This window comes from Amblyomma maculatum, chromosome 4 (assembly GCF_055883805.1).
Source record: "Amblyomma maculatum isolate TAMU_Amacu chromosome 4, ASM5588380v1, whole genome shotgun sequence".
In the NCBI taxonomy this organism is placed as follows: domain Eukaryota; kingdom Metazoa; phylum Arthropoda; class Arachnida; order Ixodida; family Ixodidae; genus Amblyomma; species Amblyomma maculatum.
The window spans coordinates 140,098,667-140,106,376 of NC_139347.1; positions in this window are offsets into that span (position 1 = coordinate 140,098,667).

Here is a 7,710-nt window from a genome sequence, read left to right on the forward strand (position 1 = left end):
TAGTAGAGAATTCATGTCACAATTCTGAAGCTGCAAAGGCGAGCCCCTAGCTGTCCCCACTTCTTATGAAGTTGTGATGTTCTGGGAATCCTTATTGACTTTATATAATAATAGTGACAAGCAAACCATGTAGCCTGGTTACTTTTGGCAGATGGTGCGTAACCGATTTGAGGCAGGCTAAAAGTAAATAAAAATAATGTGCCTCTGCCAGTGCCACTAAGTATAACGGGCTTACAGACAAAGATAGTCTAAATCGTCTCGTACTTATGTCAAATATTTGATACGCCGCTGCGCTAGCAATACCGCCCCTGGTGAGAAAGCGCGCGGATGGCGACTTTATCCCTGCTTATCACCGAGCACAGGCGCACATCACAACAATCCCAGTCGGACGCGCGACAAACAACAAACCCTCCCTGTGGAAAGAGGCGGATGCGCAGTTCCGAGAATACCGTAGCGAAATGCCCGGACTTCGGTCAGCCACAGTGGAAATGTTTACGTTCGTGGCAGGCTGCGTGAGCGATATTTCCGTCTGGAAGCACTGCAGTGTAGAAAAAGCGCAGACGGAGGGAAGGGAAAGACGCGTCACGCGTCTTTATGCTTGCCTGCACTGTGCCCCATTCGACCAACTGTATCGCGAAATAAAAAGAAAGGTGAGAGATAAATGGGCTAAGAAAAAAGAAAACTGCACGGCTTGGCGTCGGGACTGTCCTAATCTCGGCAACCGACGACGTGACCGAGTGCGCGCCCTACGTAGTAGTGTGCACGTGGACAGGCCGCTTGCAGACGGGTGGTAAATAACGATCGGTACGGCCCTGTTACCTGGCTGTCTTTCCCGAGCGAGCTGCGCACGAATTTTCCACTGCACATGCTATGCGCACATTATAGTGAACTAGTTCACTATAGCGCACATATATAGCGGTATATCGCCGAATCAGCTGTGCTTTTTGGGGAAAAAATTGTATTCAAATTGCGACTTAATGCGACACCGAACACTGTAAACTCTATACATGAAGCTTAGAACGCAAAATATGTATCTTCAGACTTTAGCGAATCTGATGTTTAAAAAATACATATTCCTGAAGTATTTAGGTGTTGTCCGTGGACTTAAACAAAAAGTTTACAGTTTACAGCTGGGCTAGTTGGTAGCGCAAGTTTTGTTTACGGAACGCTAAAATTACAAAGAAAATTATTTTTTCGGAAATGTAAGCATAATATATACGGGCCGGATCTATGGGGTGCTGAGCGCTTCCCTGTGCTACATATGTAATTCATCCCTCAAATTCCTTGCGGAACCTTTAAAAAGCAACTAAATTCGCGCTTGAATTATCCCCGGCATTATGCCGTGCTCAGTCGTAAGACGACGGACTGTCCGGAGGAGCCAGTTTTGGCTCACCTGATGCTTTTACTTTTCGCGGTAGCCACAGGTGTGCATATACGTTGCATTGATTCTCCTAATTATATCGGCTTTTATTGTCTCAATTGTGGTTCGGCTTGACTATACTCCCTCATCTCCAATGCAGGAAGAGAATGTTTTTTTTTTGTTTTTTTAGTAATTAAGATAAAAAGGTTACCCCCGCCTCCTCCCGTAGAGTTTTACTAACGTGTTCATGCGAAAAAGCTGAGGGAGTGGCTAAGGAAGAACCCGGACGAGGAAATAACTAAGAATGTAATCAACTTGATAACTATAGGGTGCCTCGATGCGCGCGTGGATGGGGGTGCGCATCGAGACACCGGGTCCATCCAATCACGGTGCGGAATATAGAGTTTTTAGGCGAAGGAAGGGGGGGGGGGGGGGGGGGGGGCATAACGCCACTATAGGAGCGTGAAGTCTAGAATTAACCTAGACCGGAGGCGCGCTTTCAGGAAGAAGCAAATTAACGAGGGGAAAATTCCACCTGTTCAGAGTAGTCTCGCTTGAGAGCAGGGGCCGAATTCTCGCGTTGTTGACTTTCCCAACCGGTCGACTTGACCTCGGGCTACTGGCAGCCGCTACGCCGAGTCGTTGTCATCCGGAAGAGATAGCGCGCTCATATGACGGTGAGCTAACAGCTGCAATCAATCAAAGACAACCGGATGGGCGAGCCAACCGCTTCATCAGAATAAACATTGCGTTTTAACCAAGGATCGAAGAGGAGACTAGGCTGAAAGCGTGAAATTCCAGTTAGTCGAGTGGTGGTGGAAATATGATACGGGTAACTCTCGGAGACAGCAAAGAAGATAAGAAACGAGCTCAAATGAGCGATATCATAGCCGGAACGAAAAGAAGGAAATGGAATTAGGCGCACATGCACATCCAGTGCAGTGGGCATATAAACGATAGTGCACGAAGATAGCAAACACATATAGTGGGGCCACCAAAAAGTAATGGGCTGCTGCCCGAGCGGTCAAATACAATTTGAAGTACCCAGGTAGCACCGAACATTAGAATGATGTTATAAAAGTGTTATGGAAGCTGCATGAATGCTGTCTAACGGTTTCTCACATAAAAACAACATTAGTAGAACACTCATATCAAGCATTATACTAATGTTGACTCTTGAACAATGTTGAGTAATGTTCTACAATGTTTATGTTTTATATTGAACGTTATTTTAATGTTGCAAAGAAATGTCTCTGTAATGTATCTTCTACACGTTAAAATAATGTTTATTTCATAACTATAAAACAACATAGCAAATATATTTCAAGCACTGAGCCGCAGCACTTTTCAACGCTTTCTTTTTAATAAACATGTTTTTTAAGTAACACTTCTTTGCAGCTAAGATAATGTCTGGCACTGAATGCACGCATAGCCCTATTATTGTCTTACAAAGTTTCGCTTATTATCCATTCGCCACTATCCCGCATGCGACACGCCTTGGCGTTGGAAACGAAAGCTTGAGTGTAGGAGTTATTTGGGCTGTACAGCACAACTCCATACAGTTGAGCTGTATTACGGAGTTGTGCTGTATTGTGGTCTTTGCAAAACTTGCAAGTTGTGCACCATTACAAGTGATGGGTCTACGTGGTCGTGCAAGGTTGCTTTATCATTTTCAAGAACGTTACATTTATGGTGCATATGCGTTAGATGTTTGTTTTTTAAATGTGTACTGAAGTATTATACTGAGTTTTATATGTAACATTGCAACAACATTAAAAAAAAAGGCAACAATAACATCAAAATAACGTTTGGCTGAAAAAAAAAAAAAAGTAACTTGCTGTAATGTTTTGATGCTATCTGGATATAAAGGAAGAGAATTCGCGCGGTAACTGACCTATTTTCTTTGAGGACCCAGCTGCTCTCTGAGGGAAGGGATGAAGAAGGGAGTGAGTGGAAGAGAGGCGCTGTAGTGGAAGGCTCTGGACTGGTCACTCCTAAATGACTACTTCACTCCTAAATTACTACTTAACAGCGGTTTCCAGCTAGTGCTGTACTTGACAGGTGCGTATAAATAGTTCCAAATGCAGCAAAATGACAACCCGAAATAAACAAACGTGCGCTTACAAAATCATAGCCGTACGATCAACTAAGGTAATATATCTTGGGGTAATCATATGACATCCAACCTGGGCCCATATTCCGAGTGCGTGGTTATCGAAGTGTCACTATCTTACGTGACCTCGAGTCATCTGAATAGTGGAAACTCTGGAACATGATGTTGCCACCTTTTCCGGTTCCGTAGTGGCAACACCGCGGTTCCGGCGTTTAGACCAGTCAGATGACTCGAGGTCACGTGAGATAGCGACATTCGATAACGACGCAAACTCGGAATACGGGCCCTGAACTGGAACGTATACATTCCGTCCGTTGTCTCAGCAGCGTCCAAGGAACTTTGGTTATTGCAGTAGCAAAACTAAAACTAAACTGACAGCATGCACATCACTCGTGCCGGCAATAATCGAATAAGCCGACGCTGTATGGGACCCGCACACAAAAGCGGGAATAAAAACTCTTGAAGGCTTCCAGACGAAAGCAATCCGTTTTGTTCATCACGCTTATGGTCGGCAGGTTTCGGTATCTGATTTGCTCAGCAGATCTGTGCTTCCCACGCTTGAATCACGTCGCAAGCTGCACCGAATAAAACGCTGTTATATAATACATAATAAAACAAAACGCAATTTTCAGAGTTAGATATGCAGTACAACACAACGCGCCACACTCGTAACAAACACGAAATGACAATTTTTCTACCGCGATGCCGAACAAAAGCATATTATAGCTTCTTCTTTCCACACACCATTTCCGTATGGAAACGACTGCCAAGCGATATTACCAGCCTGGCATCTTCGAAATATTTTCTGCTGCTTCGTCTCATGTACCGCAGTAGCGCATCTAGTATGTAGTGTACTTCGGTTTGTTTTTATTCTGTTCTCGCAGTCTGATTGACGTCGTATGATTTGCCTGTATTTTATTTGCTTTCCATTTGTCTTAATGAATTTTTATCATGCTGCTGTAATCCCCCTCTGTTGCTGTTATTTTGTTGTTGCTATTTAGTAATTCTTTTCCACTCGATCTGCCTTGACTGCCAAATGGGTCGGCAGTGTTTATGAAATAAATATATAAATAAATTCGACTCCCTGAGGTTCCGTAATATGCGATCACATCGCACAACAGACTGGTCTCTTTTGCGTTTAACACTCCATCTAAACGCAGCCTCCGGGTGGCAGGATACGAACCTGGTGGCCGGCTCAGTAGCATGAGCGCTGTAACCGCTAAGCCACCGAAACCCAGCATAGTGAGGGAAGAGAGTAAAGAGGTCGTGAAACGATGAGGCAGGGAATGAATAGCCGTTACCGTAATGCAGTAGTCGGGTCTTGAGCGTGCACCGACCCGACATGGGCGCATTTGCACTTAGGATTCATCAAAATGAGAACGCTGCAGGCGGGATTCGGTGCCACAAAATTGGGGCCTAGCATTAGCTAACGCTACAGCCACCGCAAAGTGTCAAAGGAAAAGAAAACGCAGTCGAGTGCTGCTTAAATAGAAGAAGGGAGGAGAGATCAGGAAGTTACTGAAATAATCTGCTGGGAAGTCTGCAGGAGAAGGCTAAGCTGAGATCAACGGTCGAAGCATTCGTCTTAAGTCAGCCTGGTCGATGGGGACAGTGACGACGAAGAATTAAGACGAACCCATGACGAGAGCGTCGGACTTTTTGGCATTTTGTCATTTTGTCGCTATTACGTAATTATAGCGTATACGTAATATATGTAGTGCCGAAATGTATGTTTGATATGTGCGCAGTTTGCGGACGAAGCCTTCGTTCATTTCAAAACTACCCTATCTGTATATGAGCCGATAACTTCTTTTTTTTTTTTTAAATAACACGATATATAAACTGTTATGTTGGATTACATTAGAGAATTTATAAATATATCATTCATATTACACGAAATTCACTAATTGAAATGGGAAAAATTCCTGCTGACACCTGTTGACAGCGATACTTTCAAAGATATCGGCTTCGAAATTTTTGCGCCAACTGGCTCGCTAAAACGCGCGAGCAAACGCCAACTGGCGGCACCAAGCCCACGCCGCAAGGAACACACTGTTGGTCGCTGCAGCATAGAATGACTCCACGAAGTGCTTGATGGCACACTAGTCATTCTTACAGTGTTACATTTCAAGTGTACGTCATAGAACAGCAGATCATGTGCTCTCTGAGGAGGACGGGGCGAACATGCAGCGACGATGATGACAAGTGACCTGGAACAGGTTCATGGCATAGGCGATGACGTAGAAACTACAGAGGATTACGTCTTCTCTTGCCGGAAGTATGCTGCTCGGAGAAGAAAGTGTTTGGAAATGCCCCTTCTTCGCTTAGGACTGCCGTTTGCAATTGCAGTCCTCCTCTTTTCTGGTGAAGCCGTCAAAATTATACCCTAGCTAAAACAGGTGCGTGAGTTACTCCATAGCCATAATATTGCGACCGAAAGATTTGCTTGTTAGCGCTTCTCTGTTTTTATTTTACTAGCAAGTTTCATCTTCATTTTTGTTTTCTTTTTGTTTATTGATTACTGTACCCAACACTGTTTCTCAAAAAAAAAATTACCAACACTAATTCCTAATTCAAAGGTTACATACCATACAGACTAAGTCCTGATCGTGTATTCAATTCTTGTACCTGCACTGAACCACTGTGAGTATATGTGTCATGTAAGAAATAAATGGCTTTTTGTAGCTGTTCTCGTATCAGTTATTTTTCGGTCGGCTTGCATTCAATAACTTTTTTTCCTGTCCTTCAACTTGACGACTTGGAATCGAAGCTGGCTCATAATTCGAGTAAAACTACCCGTTTTGCTGGTCACCTTCTCGGTAGTTTTGACGTGACGTGCATCATGGTTACCCTTGAAGCGCATCTCGAACCTGAGCATGGGCACGGAAGTCGTGCGCTTTGCTCTCTTTCACGTCCGCTCTTTGCAGGAGGAGAATGGTGATTAATTGGCATCGAGCAATAACAAGACTAAGACAGGTCCGCCCCGTTCGTCCTTCACGCACGTAGAAAGTGCGTGGTTTTTCCCCGCCCCAGCTGAAGCCAAGTTTCGTTCAAGGGCGCGCCGCCGTGAGTCAGTGCGTGATCGTTGCGTTGCGCCGATGAGCTTAAGTCCACGCTCCCTGTCGCGATCGCCGCACTCAGGCGAAGGCGCAGTACAAAAAAAGAAAAAAAAAAAAGAAAAAGAAAAACGTGCTTATACCGAGATTTCAGTTCGCAGGGAGAAATCCAAGTGCCTCCACATGATGTATCCCATTATCTGTTCTGACACGTGTAAATCCAGCAGCCATCAATTCAGTGACAATAAAGGAAAATCCTGTGCACAGGCGTCATATAAGAAACGGCTTCGAAATGCCTCCCACTGCAGTGCAAGGGGGAGGAGGCGAGGAGGGAGAGTCCTCTTTTAATCCATGTTATTACGTACATCAGCAGCAGGAGCTAGATCACGTTATTTCCTAAACGAGCTCCTGTGTCACTTTTCACAAACTAGACCATCCTGTTTAATTCCTTAGCCCCGTCTTTAGGGCTGATTCGCGACCAACTCGTTTACGTTTTTGTTTATTTGAAATTCTATAAGAGTTTCCTTCATGCCTCACAAAAGTTCATTCTTCCGTCTAGATTTTCACTAGCATGCATTCTCTATGTTAATCTACAGCTTTTTCGTTAGCCTCTATGTTTGAGCCTGGCCTAAATTGTGAAATGGCCGCTTTTTGTATGCGCGATTTCCACCGAAGACCGGAGAGCTTCCTATGGGCACTCAAATGAGAGACTGTGGCGGCCGACACTCAGATCAGCTCGCGGCTATCAGATTTGATTTCCTGGAATTAGTGTGTTTTGGGTTGTTTCTCGCCATGCAGGCATTGTGAAACTATAAATTGGTAGACACTGTTTTGAATTATTTCGCGCAGTTCGATTACAGTGGCCGTCGACACTATGTAACGCCGCTAATTTTTTTTTCTTGAAGCTCTTCATTCAGTATTTATGAAAATTACAATTGCTATAGCCAGCCATCAGCTTTAGATATATTTGTTTCTGTGCAACCTCGGTCGACAAGTGTGGCTTCGTGCCCCTGATGAATAATGCACATACTTTGAACCGCTGCATGGTACAATAATGGCATGCACACCCCTGTTCACCGGTGGCCCGAATACATGCATATTAACAGAGATCGTAAATAAAGTTATTTTGCGCCCGGCAGATAAGCGGCTGTAATATGTGTGAATTTCATATATTTTGAACA